At 41.3% G+C, this 25,613-nt stretch overlaps 1 pseudogene; it reads right to left on the bottom strand.

The window, feature by feature from the left end:
• The window catches only part of LOC140861026 (uncharacterized), a 75,148-nt pseudogene extending 52,055 nt beyond the window's left edge, over positions 1 to 23,093 (bottom strand).
• Between the last annotated feature and the right edge of the window lie 2,520 nt (positions 23,094 to 25,613).

Consider the following 25,613-nt stretch of genomic DNA (forward strand, 5'->3'; position numbering starts at 1 on the left):
ACATGTAAATATTGGAAGCTTATGTAATTGTTGCATTTGCATCCCGTGCATTACCTAGGATTGGACCTTGGCCCGTGTTTGGCTCACACGGGCCGAATAGTTTTGGGGCGATTGATCATCCTTGTTAATGAGTATGTACGTTATTATTTTATAATAACAAAGTTGTATGAATCCGGCAAACATAAGATCAAACATGACGATTTTTTAAAATTAATGATGAGACCTTTTCAAAATTAACCTGAAAATAATACATGCACACGATAAGACACAAAAGAAAAGCCACATCAAGCAAGATACAACGCTTAATGTATAAGGGAAAGAAGAGGGTGTGCGAGGCACGACGAGCATGATCTTGCGCTGTTCCGGAGCTTTGATGGCGCATGGAAGAGAGACTGTTGGAACTCAATGCGGCATGTAAGTTAGAAAGCTGCTAGAAGTTGTTGTGTAAGAGCATGGGACGCGCAGATTAGGATTGGAGATGGAGATTATTTGCGCTAGTATGGAGCTGAGGTTGTTGTTGCGCATTTGGTGGCTTCGGGATTACATATGTAGGAGAAGCTGGAGATGCACGATTGCTAATAATGGTTTGCGCATGGAAAGAAGAACTAGGAGCGCAGATTGGGTTCGATGTTTGAGCTAAATCCTACGCTGTTGGGGAGTTGGTAGAGCGTAGATGGCTGGGGAAGCTGCGCGATAGTGCTTAGTCAAGCGCTAAGGAGATGGGCTGGAGCGCGATAGCACATGGGGAGACGCTAACCTTGGGTTGCAGCGCGATAGCGCTTAGGAGCTGCGCAAATGGTGGTTTGTAGCGCGATTGCGCTTGTAATAGCGCGGTTCGTGGAGGTTAGCACATATGTTTGCTCAGCTTGGAAGCGCGATAGCGCATGACAGGCGTTGTTCAGTAGCGTGATTGCGCAAGGTGTAGCACGGTTCGTGCATCAGTGCAACGAAGAGGAGGCGCGGGCGCACGAGAGGAGTGGCGCGGGCGCGCCTTTAATTCGCAAATTTCTTCAGGATATGGCGCGGGCGCTCAATTTAATGGGGCGGACGCGCCTCTAGCTCGATTTTGAGATTTTTCAGGCCTGCAAATTTTTGAAAATTAAGAAAAATTAAGCTAAAAAATGTAAAATAAAAATACTTAAAACAAAAAAAAATTAAAAAAAAAACTGAAAATAAAAGCAAATAAAAGAAAATTCTTGGGTTGCCTCTCAAGTAGCGCTTGGTTTTAAGTCGTCAGCCCAACTTTCACCGGTGTTAGATCTTCCCTTTCTCTTTTACTCTCCAAATAAATTCCACGAACCGCCTTTTAAATTTTGCTTTCTTGTTCTTCGTGGTTTTCTTAGTTGGTAAATTTGGCGCTTCCAACTTCTCAACTGGCTCAATTAAACACAATTCTTCTATGGGTGGTTTAGTTGTTTTCATGAATATGTTAAAGACCACTCGTTCGTACTCCCACCCATTGATAATTCACCCTTCTTGACATCTATTTTGGCATCAGCAGTAGCCAAAAACGGGCGTCCAAAAATCAGCGGAGCATCATGATCCGCTTCAATGTCCAATATCACAAAATCCGATGGGAAGATGAATTTATCCACCTTGACTAGAACATCTTCAACAATTCCTAGGGGATATGTAATGCTCCGATCCGCCAACTGCAATGAAATCATAGTGGATTTCATCTCGCCCAACTCCAAGGCCCTGTAATAGATAATGGCATTAAGTTAATATTGGTCCCTAAATCACAAAGTGCATTATTAAAATAAGAAGAGCCAATAGAACAAGGAATAGTAAAACTCCCTGGATTCTTAAGCTTTTGTGGCATCTTGTTTTGAAGCACCGCACTGCACTCTTCAGTTAGATTCATCACCTCGTTCTCTAGCAGTTTCCTTTTATTGGACATCATCTCCTTGATGAACTTTGCATAATTCGGCATTTGCTCCAAAGCTTCAGCAAAGGGGATATTGATGTGAATTTTCTTGAAAATCTCCAAGAACTTGAAAAACTGCTCATCCAATGCCTTCTTCTTAAACCTTTGTGGGTAGGGGAGTGGAGGCTTGTACATCGGTTTTGGCTCAGCTTCAATCTCCTTCTCCTCAACTTTCTCCTCAATTTTCTTCTCTGCAACAGTAAGGATTTTGACTCCAACTTCTTTTCCACTCCTTGACTCTATGGAATTGCACTGCTCCTTGGGATTTACCTCAGTGTTGCTCGGAAACTGGCCTCTGTTATTATCCTTTAGTGCGTTCTCCAACTGCTCTATGCTAGTCTCCATGGATTGAAGTACAGCACCCATGTTGGCCATGTGCGTCTCTAAGCTGTCAAGGCGAGACTCAGTTCTCGCTATCCTCTTACCTGATTCCTGCACAAAGGTACTAACAAGATCTTCCAAAGACTGCTTACCCTCATCCTTGTTTCCATTGAACCCCAGAGGATTCAACACATTTCTATTGTTAGCATACGAAAAATTTTCATGATTACGCAAGCTAGGATGATAAGTATTTGGGACAGGGTTACCTCGATAGCCTCCATAACTTCTCTGATTTATGTACTGAGCTTGTTCATGATAGTGAGATTCATCCACTGCACCCGGAGCACCTGCTGGTTCTGTAATACTCACTTTATTCAATGCAGCTACATGTGTAGTCAGCGCAGATAATTGAGCAGAGATGGATGTGAGAGGATCCACTGCATACACTCCAGCTAGATTCTTTACTCCCATACGCTCAGATGGCCATTGAAAACTGTTGATTGTCATCTGTTCCAGCATATCATAGGCCTGTACATGTTCCTTTGCAAATATAGTACCTCCAGCCGCAGAATCCACATTCATCCTCGTAGGCGCATTCAGTCCGTTGTAAAACCACTCGATCTGTTCCCAATATGCAAAATTGTGGTTAGGACAACGTCTAAGTAATTCTTTGTACCTTTCCTACGCCTCGTAGAGCTGTCCAGAATCCATCTGCCTGAAAGTGTTGATCTCTATCTTCAGTTGGGTGGTTTTGGCAGGAGGAAAATATTTCGCAAGAAATTTTTCTGCCATGCCCTCCCAAGTAGTGATGCTTCCAAGCGGCAGTGACTGCAACCAACTTCTGGCTTGATCCCTGAGAGAAAACGGAAACAAGCGTAAACGAATAATATCCTCAGACACACCATTAATTTTTACCGTATCGGTTATCTCCAAGAAAGTGCGTAGGTGTAGGTAAGGATCAGCAGTGGCGCTCCCATTAAATTGGTTCTGTTGAACCATGTTGATCAAGGCCGGCTTTAGCTCAAAATTGTTTGCGTTAATGGTCCCTCGAGCAATTCTAGAATAGTGAGCCTGGATCGTCGGCCGGAAGTGATCTCTGATTGGGACCAGGGGAGCTTGATTGACATTCTCTTCAGCCATTCTCTCAATTTCTTTTCTTCTAATTCTTCTTAAAGCACGTGCAGTGCGCTCGATCTCTGGATCAAAAAGTAGAGAATTCGCACTTTGAGATCGTCGCATAGACTGCAATTAAAAATAAGAAGAAATTAATTAGTAACTTAAAAATAAAATAAAAAGAACTCTAAATTAAAATCTAGACTAATTGGTAACAAGACTAAAAAAATAATCAAAATTTACTCCCTGGCAACGGCGCCAAAAACTTGTTGTGAAAAATTGCTCGCAAGCGTACGAGTGTCAAGTTTTAATATAGTGATAAAATCAGATATCGATCCCACAGGGAGTAAAATAAAAATATTCAGTGCTTGTAATTAAAATAGTCTAAACTTTATCTAGAAAATCAATATTTGAGAAATTTGCCGAAAAATAAATAAGCAGATGATTTTATAGCACGCACACAACTTTAAGATAAATATCAATCAGAGAAAAGTGGTCTAGAGGTTGAGATTTCAACTGGTTTCAACAACAATCAATCCTAATTAATTAATCTTCATGAATTTCAAAGAATTAATAGCCAAGAACACTTAAGTTTATAATTTCCCTCTCCCGAGCAACAAATAATGTTTATCAACTACAATTAAATTCCAATATCCCTATTAAGAATTTATCGCAGTGATCTATCACAAAACAATGTTCTTTTTAAAAGCTCTGTTAAAATTATACACTCTCTCGAGCTGTATAAATAATTAACAGTATATTTTTCAATGGTCCTATTCAAAATCTCCTCTCCCGAGTGCCAGATTTCAAATAAATATTACAAATCAATTATTGATCAGATAATTGAAAAGACAATCAATTCTAGAAAAAACAATTAATCTAGAAGAAACTCAATTCAATAAAATCAAAAAATCATGAAAGTGTCTCAACCAGGTTCCATCCGACCTCTAGACTCTAAAAAATTAGTTCATAACGAAATTTTGAATAAAACAATAATTCATAAATCCAAACATATTCAGAATTAAATAAAGAATAGAAAACAAATCCGTCGTCGACGCCGTGTCCGGTCTATCGATCTCCGTCTTCGTTGTTCAAGTTAAACTCCAGAATTCTTTCTTCCTCCAAAATCTCACAATCACGTCCAGAAATCTTTCTCTGATATGTAAGATTATGTGTGTGGCGGCTCCTTCCTAATTCTGATCAGAAAATCCCTTATATATATCGCGTAAGAAAAGCCCAAGAATAAAGCCCATAAAAATTTCCTGAAATAATAAAAATCTGAGATGGCAGCGATCGGGGCGGGCGCTCAGTACATGGCGCGAGCGCGCCTTAAGTTCGCTGATAAACTTCCACTCCTCTCCAATAACAAGCACGATTGCTCTTCCTTTTCTCCCTTCAACGCTTGTTTTAGCGCTAAACTTGAGGCCCATTAACAAAAGCCCACTTCAATTCTCTCCTTTATTCTCTGATCGTTTCTTTTCTTCTTCTTTTCTTTTAATGTCTTTTCCTTTAATTCTTCTTTTCTCTTCTAAATTCTTATTTTTCTTCTTCTTCCCAAATAAATTCAATAATTCTCTATAAGCACAAAAACAAAAATACACCACATAAATCTGCTCGAAACAAACATTTAACAATTAAAATCATATATAAATTAAGTGTATAAAATACACTTATCACGTATCCACTAGTATTTCGGTATGTGAGTCACCTCCTGAAGCGACGGCACATCGTGCTACATACCAAGACCCGGTCTGACTTTGTTATCTGATTCTTGACCTCTAGTAAATAGGCGGTACACTTGCATTCATGTATACTCATACTCTCATACTGAGCGTTTTATGCTCACGTCTCGTACTATGTGTTTCTAGACACCCTATTCCATGGGCAGGTTTGAGATTAGATGAGGCGAGTGGATCCAAGAGGGGCTAGGCAGTGGTTGGTCAGCTGGAGCTTCGCCTAGGGTTTTATCTTATTGTGTTGGGTTGATACAGTATTCGATTTGGTTGTATAACTATTTGGGTATTTGCAGATTCCTTTCCTTGGGATTGTATTCTATTTATTGTTTCCGCAGCTTAATTCTGGTTTACTGTTTGATTAAGTTAATTGCATGCCTAAGTTCTGTTTAGTAGGTGATCTCGGTAAGGGTCACTACAACAAAAGTTCCGACAGAATATCTAACATTTGATCAAGACTGATAATCATTCTGTAGGGAATACAATAGCAGATTCGTCAATCGGTCAATCATAACAGATAGTATCTCAAACTCAGATTGTTCAGTAGTTCATTACGAATCCATTGAAACACGATCTTTAACTCATTCTGAACAACATAAACTGTTCTACAGACCAGGGTCGCAGTTTCTCTGCTTTCAACTGTAGACAATTCACAGTATCGGAATTCATACCTCAACATCGTTCTTTAACTGCTTCTAACAGAACTGGCTCTGATCATCGTAATCTTTCGATCATCTGAAAGAATACCGAAACACTACAATGCGCAAAACTCCAGATATGTTGTCTCTAAATCAGAGACATCTGACACAACAATATGCTCAATCTCAAAATAGAGTATCAAAACCGACCTGAATCTCAGGTTGGTTTAGTTCTGACTTTTCTTAATCAAACTCTGAAAAGTTGAATAAAATCTCTAAACGATCTTGATCTACTCAAACAATTTTGATCCAGCTCGAAAGCCAAAGGGCTGATAGAACTCCTATCTGCTTCCAATTCTAAACCGGAAGTGTCGTATTCATCAATCAAGGATAAAGCCGATAGTACATAAAGTAAGAACAGATATCACGGCTCAGAGCGTCAGCTGTTGAATACAATCTTTACGGATAGAATGAATTTCCAAGTAGAAATTTCTCAGTTCCTCTAATCATCTTCTCTTTCTCATACTTAGTCTGTACGGAAAAACCAGTCCTACAGCTTCCAAGATCAGGAAGATTACGGAAATATCATCATAAGAAAATAGATACTAGATCTTCTAATCAATAAGATCGCTACGAGCTCAAATTCCAGAATCAGACATTGAGTATCGAGCGTCTTCAGCTGCCTCGATGCTCATGCTATAAGAGATTCTTCCGAATAAGAATAGGCCTCATATCTCAATAAGAAGAAGTGCAAAGCACCGTAAGGTAGTCAATAAAGAAGAATAAAGAATTCTGAAGCGTTGATCAATCTCTTCTTCCAATCAATAAGAACTGGTCTCATAAGATTAAGTCCAGGCAGAAGAACATATTTTGCTGAGAAATCGGCTTTACGAACGATAAGAATTCCTCAAAGATTCTGGGACAGAACTCATACATCTTCAAAACTCATATAAGGATGTTGATCCCGATCAATTCACATCGGTTCCGGTCTTGAGGTGATCAACAGAAAACTCCACCTCTAAATAATATGATTGAGAAGAACAACTCAATCCAATCGAAATTCCGACGTCGATAGAATAGAACATCACTGCTCGGCATGCAATTTAGCAAAAACTCTCAAAAGATCTGAAAGATTAGTACGACTCCTTGAATGGATAAGAATATTTCATCGACAAGAATAGTCACGAATCCATCTAAGTATCTCTGAAAGATTCGGCTCCTCTTTTTGAGTCTGGTCTTAGGAAGATGATATTTTGCTTTCAATTCCAGTTGAAGTCAAACTGACGAAACAGAAACAAAACTGGAAGCTCATCATGCTATGTCATCATCTGCAATTTCTATAACCACTGGTGTATCAACCAAATCGGGTTAAATTTTCAGGACATCATTTGCAAACAACAAGAATTCTTCTGCACATTTCTGAATAAACGGTCAATCTACAGAACAATATCAAAAGAATCTACATATAAAAAATTCTTAACAGAGGATTTCCACTTGTCTAACGATTCAGATCTAAATCTGACAATTTCCTGAAAAACATTCCTCGATTTTCCTGTACTTGGTTAAACAGCTCAACGGATAATAACTCATAATCCGATAACCTAATTACCAGCTGCCCAGTTCAATCTTATTCCCAATCAAAACAAGAGTTGCGACTAAAGTAACCCAAAATCTCAACAAAAAGGGAATGTATCACACTAGATTCCTCAAGAAAAGGTAGGGAAAGCACCAATATCTAACATTAACAGGCAGAAAACCAAAAATTTGAATGATTACCTGTCTTATCATCTCCAGGTGCAGCCCGAGTCTGCGTATCCTCATTAAGAGAAAACTAAATTCTGTTGCATCGAAGGTTGATTCATATTCGGATAACCTCCTAGTTGATTCTGCTACGGTGGCTAAAAGGAATGAACCACAGTAGTTTGCCGTCCCTGTTGAACCATTGGTCGAAAAGAACGCCCTGACCGAGATCCAATGGTATCCCGCTGAGGACATCTCCTCGCGTAGTGTCTGGTCTGATGGCAGATATTGAAACTACCATAAATTCCAAGACAGTGCTCGTTGAGGTGTCGACCTCCACAATTGCTGCAAGATAAACCTGAAGATCCAAAAAAAATCCTGAACCAAACTGTTGGGATCCGCTGGAGCTAGAAAAACTGCTGCAAGACTTCTTGAATTGTTTCCCTCTTGGTTGCAATTGATTCCTCGTATTAATTCCTCTATAACCAGTCGGTTGTTGGAATGGAATCTGCCGAAGAAATTCTTCTTTAAATAAACTCCAAGAAACAATCATACCTTGATTCTCCAAGGCTTTCTTCCTTGAAATCCACCAACATTTGGCGATCTCCTGAAGTTGGTACACTACTAACCGAATTCGACGCTCATCGGTGTAGTCAAGAGAATAAAAAAACTGATCGATTTCTTCTATCCAATTCCCGCACTCCACAACATTCTCATAACTCTTCAGATTTGGTAGGTTGAACGACTGAAACCTCAACAAGAGTGCTTCCATCGGAGTCGGAGTGACATCCATTCTTTCAGTCGCAGAACAAAGCTGTTCAATCGGGGTTGCTACTGAATGTTTCCTGATAAAAAATTCATCGAGGAAACATATCTCAATTCAAGATGATTAGGACACAATTATCTCAATTCAACAATCTCGTGTCCTTAATCTCTGTTCAAAAATCTCATTCCGTATCAAGAATAATTAAATCTGCAATTCTAATATATATCATGCTTTAATATTTAAATCACATAATAATGTAATTCAAATAATTCTCAATTAATAAGGCATGCTCGCATGTAATTAAATAAACAAAAGATAATTCAACCACATGCGAAGAGCCAATACATGCGGGCTCGAACTACCCCGCTCACATCTAGAAGTCCAAGAACTTATCTCTCGGATACCACTTAATGTGAGACCTCGGTTCCAAACATCTAATCTCTGATTAAACAGTAATTAAGCATACAAGATCCAAGATTAAAAGCGATAGAAGAAGAAGAATTTTTTTTTTTAAAAGAGCATGCCTTGACCCTGTGCACACATCCTTGCACGGGTCCATGCACACATCCGTGCATGGGTCCGTGCATTTAACTGAAGCACAAACACAGAACCCGGACCACCTCCGTGTTTGGGGCCATGCTTAACATTGAACTAAAATCCTGAGTTTCTTTCCAGCTACATGAACCCTCACCCGGAGGTCGCACGGGGTCCGTGCACTTGAACAAAGGCAACTCCAAGCTTTCGAGGAGAAACGGACCCTTGCACGGACGTGGAACGGGGTCTGTGCGCTGCTGCACCTGAAAAGGAAAAAGGCATGACAGATACAAAAACCATTCTAACACAATCCATTTCTTCAATTCAACAATGCTACAAACTCATTACAACATGCATAAGGAGTATAAGGTAGGTCTATAGTTGTACATTATTCCAACCAATAGAACATGCATCGGTTCTAGATTACAAGCCAAATACAAAACATAACAAGTTCGAATTACATGCAACCACAACATTTGATCAAGTTCAAAATATATAAACTAGATTGACATGTTGATTCGATTTCTAAACCAAGTCTCACTTCTATCCCTTGATCCCGAAGCTAACCAAGCCTCATCTGACATGATCATGCCCCACCTGTTACCAAGTACACGTACAAAACAAAGCAACAGTCGGATAATTCCGGTGAGAATGATATTCCTAGTAAAAGCAACATAACAAGTAATACAAGTAACATATCAACAACATGCTTTCAAGACAACATAATCAAATCAAAACGAATGATATGCATGTCTTTAAAATGGGGATATCAATTCTGATAAACAAGGGATTGTTGTTCTGCTTTTGGGATCCCGAGGATGAGATCACGTAAACAACTCACTGAATCTCCCGATCGAGGTGGTGCCACGTATCTCCATCCTCTATACTTTGGTGCGACTATAAGGAGTATGCTGACACTATGCGAACCTCTACACCTAGGACACTCGCTTAAAGCCCCCAAAACGTCTAACATAAAAAGGGGTATTCTGCCCGCTGAAATCAAAGGTTTGGTTCAAGATGAATGCATAAGAAAACTTAAAGCATTAAGCCATATAATAAAAGCTCAATCAACAACAAAATACAAGTTCCACATGCTAGAACAAGTATTGATGCAAGTATGTGATTTAAGGGAAAACTCAAGAACAAATTGTCCTGAGTATGCTATCCCGCTAACGATGATTACTTGTACCTTTCAATGCAATAGCTCCAACTCTGGATAAGCTACAATAAAAGGTTTAATCAAAAACTATACAATCTAACAACAACAAAGGCTCAAGGTAATCTTTTTACCGCTCTTCGTCCAACTCTTCGACGATCGAATGCTGATAACACAGGGCTCGACAAACTCCAAACAATGTGTACGGAGGCAAAGAAGATCAACAACGACGATCAAAACTTAATAGCCAAAGTTCTACGATTCAAACGGTTCAAAATCTCAAAAACTCAAACCGGCGGCATAACGGCTATAAACTGATCAAACCAAAAACGCATACAGCAGTACAATATCGATATAAACTCATATCAATGCTAAGACAACAATAATGGCTCAAAACCAACAAATCTTAAAATCTCATTTTCGAAAACAAGCTTCCAAAAATCATAACAAATCCGAACGACGCTCTATTTCAAAACCGGCTGAGAATAAACGATCAGAACTCTGTCAAGAACAACATACTCGAAACTCAATCGATTCTAACAACATCTAAAAAATAGAATGTATCTGATCGGAAAAATACTTACGATATAACGGAGCTCTCGCTGCCGTGATCGCTAAACTGCCTTCAGAAATAAATTCTGACGGACGGATCGAGCTCGGACTGAAAACTGAAAGCTTAAACAAGCTATGGGGCATCTCTAATGGAGGATGGCGGCCAAGGGGAGGATATGGAGTGAAATGAAAGGTCAAACAAGTCAAGATAATATATAAAACTCCATATTTGCAAAATTTGCAAAATAGACCATGATCAAAATCACGCCGGCTCTTGAACTCTGTAATCTCCGATTAACTCAAATAAGCTCAATTAAGATAAAATTGGGGCGTTACAATTCTCCCCCTTTAAGAACTGATTTCATCCTCGAAATCGAATACTAAGCTAAGGGACAAAACCCAAAACTGCAAGAGAATTTACTTCTCAGAATTAAGTCCAGGGACGATGTCTCAAAATGGACTCTGTTCCTCCAAATCTCTTCTTAAGATCCGTAACTGCTTCACTGCCCTAACACAAGCTGAATCGGTTTGTTTCAGAACTGCCTGAAATTCAGATCGAAACTCTGAATCAGTCGTCTTGAGCAATTCTTCATCTCAACAAATCCGGTCTCATCAGCTAGAGAGCCAAAGAAATTTTGATTTGGTAATTCTGCAATAAGGCTCTGGTGATAATCCGCATCAAAAGACGGAAAAGAACTTCGTTAAAATTAGAAGGAGACGTAACAAAACAAGCCAGTAGGCAAGATCGCCTATCATCTCCAAACTCTAGTGAGATTAAAACAATCTCAAAGGCAATTTCTCTCTCTTCTCATCTCTGACAAATCTTTCTGAAAGTTGAAATCTTCAGAAATATTCGATATTTCCGATCAAAATACGAATGTTTGCATCTAACATTTGTATACTTCAACTATCTATTCCAAGTCATCTTTATTCACGCTAGACAACCATCATCTGCTTATAAACCTCGAAACCAATTTGGTCCCAAAATAGGTGACTCAGAAAAAGAAACATCCCAAAACAACAAAGGTTTTCATTTCTGCTCGCACAACTTATTGAAAGGTGTCGTCTAGGTGACAAATAGTTGTTGTTGTACCAAACTCCATAGGAGTTAGAGACACTCGTCAGCTAGTGCAAGATCAAGCACCAAACTCCAGATCTTCTCTCTCGGAGTCAAGGAGTTTCATAACTTCCTCTAATATGAACCATGGACCTTCAGGCTAGGTACCATGAATTACCAAGTCTGGTAAAAATTTAGATTAAGAGATGGCATGAACCGCTCGCCCTCACCTATCCCAAAACAATCTATACAGATACTGGGTCGGCCTAGCACTACAGCTCGGCAAAGCCTTTAAGAAAAACATCTATTCTGACTGTCCATCGTTCTGAGGATAACAAATGTACTCAGCTGCAATCGAATAACAATATCTTCTTCGAATAATATACAAAAGAAAGGGTATATCGAAGATCTCTAACTGAATGCCCAAATTCGGCAATCCAACAATCTGACAAATGTAGTAGCCCGTAACCAATTAAAGAGATTAAGGAACTAATCGCTTTTACTAAATTTGAGTTCGGACGCTCCGAAAGGAAGATCGAAGGCTTCGAATGGGATTGGACAATCCGAAGCCAGGATCAGAGGCTCCGAACGTGTTTGGACGCTCCGACGGCAGGTTTGGGCGGTCCGATCGGAGTCCAGTATTACGTCATTGCTTACGTCAACAAGATGACGTCACGGCTGACGTGTTGATGGGACTTTGGATGCTCCGAAGTTGAGTTCGGACGGTCCAAAGTGTTCGGAGGCTCCGAAGTGGGGTTCGGACGGCCCGAACTCCGTCTATAAATAAGGGTGCCGAGATTCACTTTCAGACACACCAATCAACTCTCTTCTCTCGATTCATTGATCTTTCAGCTTAGATCTAAGGCATTCTAGGCGTCCCATTGGGAATCCGGAAGTAGCATAGCAATCCAGGCATCGTAGCAGAGCTGTGGCCTAGTTTTGAGGCAAGTGACAGCAACGGGCTAACGACGGACGCAGGTATAGCTTTTGCTTCCTAAAAATATTTAGAAGTATGCAATAGCTTAGTTAAGGCTTTAGAGCACTTTAATGATATTAGTATCATTTTGTTGTGTAGTGCGGATTATAGACGTGGACTTAGAGCTGGTAGAGTTTGCCTGGTATTTGAGGTACGAAAGTACTGTTCGAGATATCCTGACTGATTATGCATGTATTATGTGACTGCATGATTTATATGCCATGATTTTATGCTGCATACATTTGCATTTTGAGCTATTTCTTTTTAGATGTCTGTTAGTATGGTTCTAGCCTATCCTGTAAGTGGATGGACTTCCATCGATTTGTGTCCGGCGTATCCACTGGTATTTTGGTATGTGAGTCACCTCCTAAAGTGACGGCACAGCATGCTACATACCAGGGCCCGGTCTATCTTTGTTATCTGATTCTTGACCTCAAGTCAGTAGGTGGTACACTTGCATTCATGTATACTCATACTCTTGTACTGAGCGTTTTATGCTCACGTCTCGTACTCTGTGTTTCTAGACACCCTATTCCATGGGCAAGTTTGCGATTGGATGAGGCGGGTGGATCCAAGTGGGGCTAGGAAGTGGTTGGCCAGCTGGATCTTCGCCTAGGGTTTTATCTTATTGTATTGGGTTGATACAGTATTCAATTTGGTTGTATAACTATTTGGGTATTTGCAGATTCCTTTCTTTGGTATTTTATTCTGTTTATTGTTTCCGCAGCTTAATTTTGGTTTACTGTTTGATTAAGTTAATTGCATGCTTAAATTCTGTTTAGTAGGTGATCTCGGTAAGGGTCACTACATTTATGGTATCAGAGCATGCATAGTATTCTTGGGATTTAGATTCTGCATGAGATAAACGTGAGGTAATTTTGTAGATGGCGGATCACGGTGATCAGAGTAGCCATGGCAGTATAGGCGGATGTTGGGGTGATGAAGATCTAGAGCGTTGTCGAGAACGCCATCATCGTCGCCATGATGATCAGCCTTTCAGTGTGCGCCGATTCTTACAGATGGGTCCTAAGCCCTTGGTTGGAGGCGAGTCTCCGGAGGATGCGGAGAACTGGATAGATTGTATGGAGACGACTTTCTAGACATTTCACTGTACTGAGGATCAGAAGATGGAGACTCTTGGTTTTCTTCTGGATAGGAGATCCCGGAAGTGGTGGAGATTCACTTCTGCACCATTCGTTGCGGCGAGAGCAGTTTCCACTTGAGCCGAGTTCCGCACAGCTTTTCAGAAGCTGTATTTTCCTCCTGCAATCCGTCAGACGAAGGCGGGTGAGTTACTGAGTTTACGTCAGGGAGCCATGTCTATTGAGGAGTATCAGCAGAAGTTATTCGATTTGTTATCCTATTGCCCCAAGATTGCTGAAAGCTCTGATATGAAGTACATTCTGTTCCTTCAGGGTTTTAACCCGAATATTCATGACCTTGTGGCGGTCATTGATGATATGACCTACGAGGGCTTGGTGAGCCGTTGTCACCATGCGGAGGATAGCATTCGGCGAAACAGGTCTTTCTCTCAGTCTAGGCCTGCGAGTTATTTGGGTCCCCGTGCTCAGTCTTTTAAGAAGTATGGATCTACTTCTTCTTCCTCTGGTTCTGGTGGTGTTGTCCATTTTGGGAAGAAGGAGAAGTGCGACCATTGTGGGAAGAACCATCCGACAGACCGATGTCGTAAAGCTTCTGGAGCATGTTTCCGTTGTGGAGAGGTTGGTTATCTCCTGAGGGATTTTCCACTAGCTGGGGGAGGCGGTTCTGGTTCTAGTTCAGGATCGGGTTCTCAGATAACTCAATATGCAAATGTATGCAGCATAAAATCATGGCATATAAATCATGCAGTCACATAATACATGCATACTCAGTCAGGATATCTCGAAAAGTACTTTCATACCTCAATTACTAAGCAAGTGCTATCAGCCCTAGGTCCACGCCTATAATCCGTGCTACACTTCCAAATGATACTACTATCATTATAGCGCTCTAAAAGCCTTAACTAGGCTATTGCATACTCCTAAATATTTTTAGGAAGCAAAAGCTATACCTTCGTCCGCCGTTAGCCCTTTGCTGTCGATTGCCTCAAAACTAGGCCATAGCTCCACTACGACGCCTGGACTGCTATGCCACTTCCGGATTCCTAATGGGACGCCTAGAATTCCCTAGATCTAAGTTAGAAGGCTAAGGAATCGAGAGAGAAGATAGGAATTGGTGCATTCAAATGTGAGCTCGGCACCCTTATTTATAGACAGAGTTTGGGCCCTCCGAACTGACTTCGGAGCCTCCGAACACGTTCGGATCGTCCAAACTGGACTTTGGATCATCCGAACCCAATATTACATCATTGCTTACGTCAGCATAATGACGTCATCCATGACGACTGTCGGCAGCACGTTCTGAGCGTCCGAACAACTCTTCGGATCGTCCGAACCCTGACTTCGGACCGTCCGAACTCAACAACGGAGCCTCCGAACCCGACGACCCTCGAACCATTTTCGAGCGTTCTAAATCCATTTCCGAACTCTGTTAATCCATCTGGGACTCCCTTAATCATGTTTTATTATGCCTAAACATTATCGTATTATTAATTACTCAAAAATCGATAATTCTGGATACGGTTTACTACATTCTCCCCCACTTAAGATATTTTGTCCTCGAAATCCGATCTTAAGTACCGAATGTAAAACAACAATCCAAAAAATTCTTATTCAAATCAAACATTTACATCTGAATACAAATCTAAAATGAAATCAAAATAACTCAAGATGTTCTGTACGCATCCTGTCCTCAAGTTCCCAAGTAGCTTCCTCAGTGCCTCGGCGCTGCCACTGCACTAAAACCAAAGGAATGACTTTGTTCCGCAAAACCTTATCCTTATGATCCAGGATACGAATAGGTCTTTCAACATATGTCAAGTCCTTATCCATTTGAACTTCAGACCGCTGCAGAATATGAGACGGATCTGTCACATATCGTCGCAACAGAGATACGTGGAACGCGTTGTGAATACTGGACAGATACGGTGGCAAATCCAAACGATAAGACAAATCGCCAATGCTCTCCAGGATCTCAAACGGACCGATAAATCTGGGAGACAACTTGCCCTTAAGGCCAAATCTGATAATCCTGCGGAAAGGTGACACCCTCAGAAACACTTTCTGCCCAACATCAAACTGCAAAGGCCTACGCTTAGTGTTAGCATAGCTGGCCTGAAGATCCTGTGCAGTCTTAATCTGTTTCTTGATCTGATCAACAATATCTACTGCCTGCTGGATAAACTCCGGTCCCTCAGCCTGTCTCTCCCCCACTTCTTCCCAGAAGAGTGGAGTACGACAACATCGCCCGTACAATGCCTCAAAATGTGCTATCCCAATGCTAGTATGATAGCTGTTGTTGTACGCGACTCGATCAATGACAAATGATCCTGCCAGGCTGAACCAAAATCCATAACGCACGCTCGAAGCATATCCTCCAAAGTACGGATAGTGCGCTTTGACTGACCATCTGTCTCCGGATGATAGGCAGTACTCAAACTGAGAGTAGTACCCATCGCACGCTGAACACTCCCCCAGAACCTAGAAGTGAACCTGGGGTCTCGATCGCTGACAATGCTCACAGGCACTCCATGAAGTCGAACGATCTCCTGAACATACAACCGTGCCATGCGATACAAAGAGTACTCTCGACTATAGGCAATGAAATGCGTTGACTTGGTGAGTCGGTCCACCACAACCTAGATGGCATCACAATTCCTCGAGGACATCGGCAAATGGGTCACAAAATTCATCGTGATAAACTCCCATTTCCACTCAGGAATAGGCAGACTATGAGGCAAACCTCCAGGTCGTCGGTGTTCTGCCTTGACTTGTTGACACACCAAACATCTAGAAACATACTGATACATGCTGCGTTTCATCCCCTTCCACCAAAACCGAGTACGTAGATCCTTGTATATCTTGTTGCTTCCCAGATGAATACTCAACTTGGTGCGATGTGCCTGAGACAAAATCTCCTCTCGCAACTCTTCATCCTGCGCAATCACAATTCTACCAGACAAACACAGAAAACCATCTGACTGATAGTGAAATCCAGACGAGCTATCCTCGTTAGCTAGGCGAGCTAAACGTTGGGTCTTTGAGTCAGACATCTGAGCATCTCGAATCCGCGAATACAAAGCTGGCTCAGATAATATCGCAAACATCTGGATACTCTGCATACCTTTCTTATGCTTGAAGGTATATCCCGAAGTACAACAGTCACTGATCGCACTAGACATCGAACAAGTCTGCAGTGCGGATAGTCGCACCTTGCGACTCAAAGCATCAGCGGTGAGATTAGCAGCTCCCGGATGGTACTTAATCTCGCAATCATAGTCCTTAAGAAAGTCCATACAATGCCTCTACCTCATGTTCAACTCCGCCTGAGTGAACAAATACTTGAGACTCTTGTGGTCGGTGAAGATCTCAAATTTCTCGCCATACAGATAATGATGCCAGATCTTCAAAGCGAACACAATGGCTGCCAATTCCAAATCATGGACTGGATAGTTGTCCTCGTGAAGCTTCAGCTTTCTAGAAGCGTATGCAATCACATGCCCATTCTGAGTCAGGACACAACCTAACCCCTGAAGAGAAGCATCAGTGTATACCACATACTCTCCAGATCCTGATGGTAATGCCAACACCGGCGCAAAAGTCAACCGCCGTCGAAGCTCACAGAAATTCTCCTCACACTCTGAGGACCACTTGAAATCAACACCCTTGCGGGTAAGCTGCGTCAACGGTCGAGCTAGCTGAGAGAAGTTCAGAATGAAGCGTCGATAATATCCTGCTAGACCCAAAAAACTATGGATCTCAGCAACCGTCGTTGGACGCGACCAATTAAGCACAGCCTCAATCTTGCTTGGATCAACTGAAATCCCCTCCTTGGATATGATATGGCAAAGAAAGACCACTCGATCCATCCAGAACTCACACTTGCTCAGTTTGGCGCACAACTGCTCATCCCGAAGAGTCTGCAGTACCACTCGCAAGTGAGAAACATGCTCTTCTGCATTATACGAATACACCAAGATGTCGTCAATGAAGACCACGACAAACTTGTCTAAATACTCCCTGAAGACACGGTTCATCAGATCCATGAATATAGCCGACACATTAGTCAATCCAAATGGAATTACTAGAAACTCATAATGCCCATAGCGAGTACGGAATGCAGTCTTGGCTACGTCCTGATCTCGGACTCTCAACTGATGATACCCAGATCTCAAGTCAATCTTGGAGTACACCGAAGTACCCTGCAGCTGATCAAACAAGTCATCAATGCGAGGCAACGGATACTTGTTCTTCACAGTAACTCGATTCAGCTGCCGCTAGTCAAAGCACAACCGCATAGACCCATCCTTCTTCTTCACAAAGAGAACAGGAGCTACCCAAGGAGATACACTAGGACGAATGTATCCCTTGTCCAACAGATCCTGTAACTGATTCTTCAATTCTCGCATCTCTGACGGAGCCAGACGATATGGTGCTCGAGAAATAGGCAAAGTACCAGGCATCAACTCTATGCCAAACTCAACTTCCCTAACAGGAGGAAAACCCGGAATCTCATCTGGAAATACATCTGGGAATTCATCCACAACAGGAATACTCTCTATCCCAATACTCTCAGCGGAAAAATCAAATGCATAGATAAGGTAGCCTTCCCCACCAGACTCTAGTGCTCGACAGGCTCTCAAAGCTAATACCAAAGGCATCGGGGGTCGCGCTCCCTCACCATAGAAAAACCAGCTATCACTCCCATCCGGATGAAAGCGTACTAATCTCTGATAGCAGTCCACTGAAGCTCGATAGGTAGTTAGCATGTCTATCCCCAGAACACAATCAAAATCGTCCATCGCAAGGACCATGAGATTTGCCAACAGAATGTTCCCTTCGAACTCTAAAGGGCAACCCATCACTAGACGCTTGGCCAAAGCAGATTGACCCGTCGGAGTAAAAACAAAAACTACTACGTCTAGTGCAATGCATGGTAACTTATGCCTCTTAACAAAACATGCAGAAATGAAGGAATGAGATGCACCAGTGTCAATAAGTACGATAGCAGGTATACCATAAAGTAGAAATGTACCTGCAATGACCTTTCATTATCCTCCACATCCTGATCATGCCTCAAGGCAAACACCTGTCCAGAAGCCCGCGGCCTCAAATGAGAACTCCCAGCAGACTGTCCCTCCGACCTCTGCTGAACGGTGGCCTGAGAACCTGATCCTGAACCAGAACCACCTCCCCCAGATAGTGGACAATCCCTCCGGATATGACCAACCTCTCCACATCGGAAACAAGCTCCAGAAGCTCTATGACACTTGTCTGACGGATGGTTCTTCCCACAATGGTCGCACTTGTCCTTCTTCCCAAAGAGAACAACACCTCCAGAACCAGAGGAAGAAGTAGATCCGGACTTATTGAAAGATTGGGCACGGGGACCCAAAGAACTAGAAGCCACTTGGGAGCTCGAAAGCAGGATGCGTACAGAACATCCTGAGTTATTTTGATTTCATTTCGAATTGTATTCAGTTATGGACTCTGTAAATTTTGCTTTTGAATAAAAGATGTTTCTGCATGTTGTTTCGTTTTCAGTACTTAAGATTTAATTTCGAGGACGAAATATCTTAAGTGGGGGAGAATGTTGTAGCCCGTAACCAATTAAAGAGATTAAGGAACTAATAGCTTTTACTAAATTTGAGTTCGGACGCTCCGAAAGGAATATCGGAGGCTTCGAACAGAATTGGACGATCTGAAGCCAGGATCGGAGGCTCCGAACGTGTTCGGACGCTCCGACGGCAGGTTCGGACGCTCCGATCGGAATCCAGTATTATATCATTGCTTACATCAGCAAGATGACGTCATGGCTGACGTGTCGATGGGACTTCGAATGCTCCAAAGTTGAGTTCGGAAGGTCCGAAGTGTTCAGAGGCTCCGAAGTGGGGTTCGGACGAACCAAACTCCATCTATAAATAGGGGTGCCGAGATTCACTTTTAGATCCACCAATCACCTCTCTTCTCTCAATTCCTTGGTCTTCCAGCTTAGATCTAGGGCATTCTAGGCATCCCATTGGGAATTCGGAAGTGGCGTAGCGATCCAGGCGTCGTAGCGGAGCTGTGGCCTAGTATTGAGGCAAGTGACAGCAACGGGCTAACGACGGACGCAGGTATAGCTTTTGCTTCCTAAAAATATTTAGGAGTGTGCAATAGCTTAGTTAAGGCTTTTAGAGCACGTTAATGATATTAGTATCATTTCGCTATGTAGTGCGGATTATAGACGTGGACTTAGAGCTGGTAGAGTTTGCCTGGTATTTGAGGTACGAAAATACTGTTCGAGATATCCTGACTCAGTATGCATGTATTATGTGACTGCATGATTTATATGACATGATTTTATGCTGCATACATTTGCATTTTGAGCTATCTCTTTTGAGATGTCTGTTAGTAGGGTTCTACCCTATCCTGTTAGTGGATGGACTTCCATCGATTTGGGTCCGGCGTATCCACTGGTATTTCGGTATGTGAGTCACCTCCTGAAGCGACGGCACAGCGTGCTACATACCAGGGTCCGGTCTATCTTTGTTATCTGATTCTTGACCTCTAGTCAGTAGGCGGTACACTTGCATTCATATATACTCATACTCTCGTACTGAGCGTTTTATGCTCACGTCTCGTACTCTGTATTTCTGGACATCCTATTCCATGGGCAGGTTTGCGATTGGATGAGGCAGGAGGATCCAAGAGGGGCTAGGAAGTGGTTGGCCAACTGGAGCTTCGCCTAGGGTTTTATCTTATTGTATTGGGTTGATACAGTATTCGATTTGGTTGTATAACTATTTGGGTATTTGCAGATTTCTTTCCTTGGGATTGTATTCTGTTTATTGTTTCCGCAGCTTAATTCTAGTTTACTGTTTGATTAAGTTAATTGCATGCCTAAGTTCTGTTTAGTAGGTGATCTCGGTAAGGGTCACTACAACAAAAGTTCTGACAGAATATCTAACATCTGATCATGACTGAGAATCATTATGTAGGGAATACAATAGCAGATTCATCAATCGGTCAATCATAACAGATAGTATCTCAAACTCAGACTGTTCAGTAGTTCATTACGAATCCATCGAAACACGATCTTTAACTCATTTTGAACAACATAAAATGTACTACAGACCAAAGGGTCGCAGTTTCTCTTCTTTCAACTGTAGACAATTCACAGTATCGAAATTCATACCTCAACATCATTCATTAACTGCTTCTAACAGAACTGACTATGATCATCGTAATATTTCGATCATCAGAAAGAATACCGAAACACTACAATGCGCAAAACTCTAGATATGTTGTCTCTGAATCAGAGACATCTGGCACAAAAATATGCTCAATCTCAAAATAGAGCATCAAAACCAACCTGAATCTCAGGCTGGTTTAGTTCTGAATTTTCTTAATCAAACTATGAAAAGTTGAATAAAATCTATAAACGATCTTGATCTACTCAAACAATTCTGATTCGGCTTGAAAGCCAAAGGGCTGATAGAACTCCTATCTGGTTCCAATTCTAAACCAGAAGTGTTGTATTCATCAATCAAGGATACACCCGATAGTAGATAAAGTAAGAACAGATATCTTGGCTCAGAGCGTCAGCTGCTAAATACAATCTCTACGGATAGAATGAATTTCCAAGAAGAAATTCATCAGTTCCTCTAATCATCTTCTCTTTCTCATACTTAGTCTGTACGGCAAAACCAGTACTACAGCTTCAAAGATCAGGAAGATTACGGAAATATCCTCATAAGAAAATAGATACTAGATCTTCTAATCAATAAGATCGCTACGAGCTCAAATTGCAGAATCAGACATTGAGTCTCGAGCGTCTTCAGCTACCTCAATGCTCATGCTATAAGAGATTCTTCTGAACAAGAATAGGCCTCATATCTCAATAAGAAGAGGTGCAAAGCACCGTAAGGTAGTCAATAAAGAAGAATAAAGAATTCTGAAGCGTTGATCAATCTCTTCTTCCAATCAATAAGAACTGGTCTCATAAGATTAAGTCCAGACAGAAGAACATATTCTGCTGAGTAATCGGCTTCACAAACGATAAGAATTCCTCAAAGATTCAGGGACAGAACTCATACATCTTCAAAACTCATATAAGGACGTTGATCCCGATCAATTCACATCGGTTCCGGTCTTGAGGTGATTAACAGAAAACTCCACCTCTAAATAATATGATTGAGAAGAACAACTCAATCCAATCAAAATTCCGACGTCGATAGAATAGAACATCACTGCTCGGCATGAAATTTAGCAAAAACTCTCAAAATATCTGAAATATTAGTACGACTCCTCGAATGGATAAGAATTTCATCGACAAGAATAGTCACGAATCCATCTAAGTATCTCTGAAAGATTCGGCTCCTCTTTTTGAGTCCGGTCTTAGGAAGATGATATTCTGCTTTCAATTCCAGTTGAAGTCAAACTGACGAATCAGAAACAAAACTGGAAGCTCATCCTGCTATTTCATCATCTGCAATTTCTATAACCACTGGTGTATCAACCAGAACGGGTTAAAATTTCAGGACATCATTTCCAAACAATAAGAATTCTTCTGCGCATTTCGGAATAAACGGTCAATCTACATAACAATATCAAAAGAATCTACATATCAAGAATTCTTACCGGAGGATTTCCACTTGTCTAACGATTCAGATATAAATCTTACAATTTCCTGAAAAACATTCCTCGATTTTCCTGTACTTGGTTAAACAGCTCAACGGATAATAACTCATAATCCGATAACCTAAGTATCTGCGTATCCTCATTAAGAGCAAATACTAATGTCTGTTGCATCGGATATTGATTCATATTCGGATAACCTCCTAGTTTATTCTGCTGCGGTGGCTAAAAGGAATGAACCACAGTAGTTTGTCGTCCCTATTGAACCATCGGTCAAAAATAACGCCCTGACCGAGATCCAACGGTATCCCGCTGAGGACATCTCCTCGCGTAGTGTCTGGTCTGATGGCAGATATTGAAACTACCATAAATTCCAAGGCAGTGCTCGCTGAGGTATCGACCTCCACAATTGCTGCAAGATAAACCTGAAGATCCAGAACTCTGTCCTGAACCAAACTGTTGGGATCCGCTGGAGCTAGAAGAACTGCTCCCAGACTTCTTGAATTGTTTCCCTCTTGGTTTCAATTGATTCCTCGTATTACTTCCTCTATAACCAGTCGGTTTTTGGAACGGAATCTGCCGAAGAAATTCTTCTTTAAATAAACTCCAAGAAACAATCATACCTTGAATCTCCAAGGCTTTCTTCCTTGAAATCCACCAACCTTTGGCCATCCCCTGAAGTTGGTACACTACTAACCGAATTCGATGCTCATCAGTGTAGTCAAGAGAATCAAACAACTGATCGATTTCTTCTATCCAATTCTCGCACTCCACAACATTCTCATAACTCTCCAGATTTGGTGGGTTGAATGATTGAAACCTCAACAAGAGTGCTTCCATCGGAGTCTGAGTGACATCCATTCTTTCAGTCGCAGAACAAAGCTGTTCAATCGGGGTTGCTACTGAATGTTTCCTGATCAAAAATTCATCGAGGAAACATATCTCAATTCAAGATGATTAGGACACAATTATCTCAATTCAACAATCTCGTGTCCTTAATCTCTATTCAAAAATCTCATTCCATATCAGGAATAATTAAATCCGCAATTCTAATATATATCATGCTTTAATACTTAAATCACATAATCATGTAATTCAAATAATTCTCAATTAATAAGGCATGCTAGCATGTAATTAAATAAACAAAAGATAATTCAACCACATGCGAGGAGCCAATACGTGCGGACTCGAACTACCCCGCTGACTTCTAGAAGTCCAAGAACTTATCTCTCTGATACCACTTAATATGAGACCCCGGTTCTAAACACATAATCTCTGATTTTTACAGTAATTAATCATACAAGATCCAAGATTAAAAGCGATAGAAGAAGAAGAAATTTTTTTTTAAAAGAGCATGCCCGGACCCCGTGCACGGGTCCGTGCATTTAACTGAAGCACACACACAGACCCCTCCGTGTTTGGGTCCGTTCTTAAAAATTGCACTAAAATCCTGAATTTCTTTCCATCTACACGGACCCTCGCCCGGAGGTGGCACGGGGTCCGTGCACTTGAACAAAGGCAACTCCAAGCTTGCGAGGGGACACAGACCCTTGCACGGACGTGGCACGGGGTCCGTGCCCTACTGCACCTGAAAAGGAAAAAGGCATGATAGATACAAAAACCATGCTAACACAATCCATTTCTTCAATTCAAAAATGCTACAAACTCAATACATAATTGCATAAGGAGTATAAGGTAGGTTTAGAGTTGTACATTATTCCAACCAATAGAACATGCATCGGTTCTAGATTACAAGCCAAATACAAAACATAACAAGTTTGAATTACATGCAATGACAACATTCGATCAAGTTTGACTTCTAAACATGCTTCAAAATATATAAACTAGATTGACATGCTGATTCGAATTCTAAACCGAGTCTTACTTCTATCCCTTGATCCCGAAGCTAACCAAACCTTCTCTGACTTGATCCTGCCCCACCTGTTACCAAGTACACATACAAAACAAAAAAACAGCCGGATAACTCCGGTGAGAATGATATTCCCAGTAAAAGCAACATAACAAGTAATACAAGTAACATATCAACAACATGATTACAAGACAACATAATCAAATCAAAACGAATTATATGCATGTCTTTTAAATGGGGATATCAATTCTGATAAACAAGGGATTGTTGCTCTGCTTTTGGGATCCCGAGGATGAGATCACGTAAACAACTCACCGACTCTCCTGATCGAGGTGGTGCCACGTATCTCCATCCTCTAAACTTTGATGCGATTATAAAGAGTATGCTGACACTATGCGAACCTCTACGCCTAGGCCACTCGCTTAAAGCCCCCAAAACGTCTAACATAAAAAGGGCTATTCTGAAAGAGTGGGTGCCCGGTGAGCCAACTTGTGGCTAAGGGCTTTGATGACTCTTTGTATAAACAATATTTTGTTTAATATAATTTACACTTTTATAATGGCAATGACTTTATCTTTCTTCATATTGTTATATTGTGATATACTATTGTTGTTTTGATAAAGACCTTGAATATACTATAGTGTATGTAAGATGTGGTAGTACATGGGGATGTCTATCATGAAACAAATCTTATAGTCACTGTATATTCTAAATGGTTCCTAGTCGATTGAGCCGTCCGTTAATAAGGATAAGGATCGCTCGAGATTGAGACTAGCATTTTCGATGCCGAGTACCACGTTTCATTGGTATGGAACATAGAGATGTTCAAATCATGCAAATGGATATTCATACGATGAATGATCGAACTACCCTATCCGGACTTTCCAAGTGGTTATCACTTATCGAGTGGATAAAGTCCGCGGTTTTGGTTGTACACCATTAGTCCTTACTACTTGAAACATCATTGAGACTCTATATTCTAGTACTGTTCTTTGACTCGTTTACCGACTCTATTGGGGTCTTCAGGTGTCGGGATTGGGTACAGTTACAACACATATAGGAGTCGATGCTTTGTTGTCAAGGATTCACCATATACTTGCGAGTGTGGATATCCTATGCAATCTGAGGAGATATTAGTGTGACGAATCTCTGGCCAGAGTACATGATGTGTTTTAAGAAATGGTTTCTTAGTAGCACATGCGATGTCACTATTTGATCTTCAAGATGTATTGCATAGTTATATAATCTCGAACGACTCTTGATTTACCAATGGTTGTTGATTCGATCGGGATATATGGATGAAGGGACCGTACTGTATGCTAACCAAAATCTATTGGTTCTTACAGGCACTATCAGTGATACCTAGAGAATCATGGGGCGATGTTGCTAGGCGCTCTTACCATGATTCGATGGGCAAGTCGGAAATTGTTGTTCCGAGTCACAAGGAGCTGTGAGCCCACGGCTAGTTGTATCCCTGAACCATTGAGGGTCACACAGAGTAATGAATTTTT

Source organism: Henckelia pumila, chromosome 4 (genome assembly GCF_033568475.1).
Source record: "Henckelia pumila isolate YLH828 chromosome 4, ASM3356847v2, whole genome shotgun sequence".
Classification (NCBI taxonomy): Eukaryota; Viridiplantae; Streptophyta; class Magnoliopsida; order Lamiales; family Gesneriaceae; genus Henckelia; species Henckelia pumila.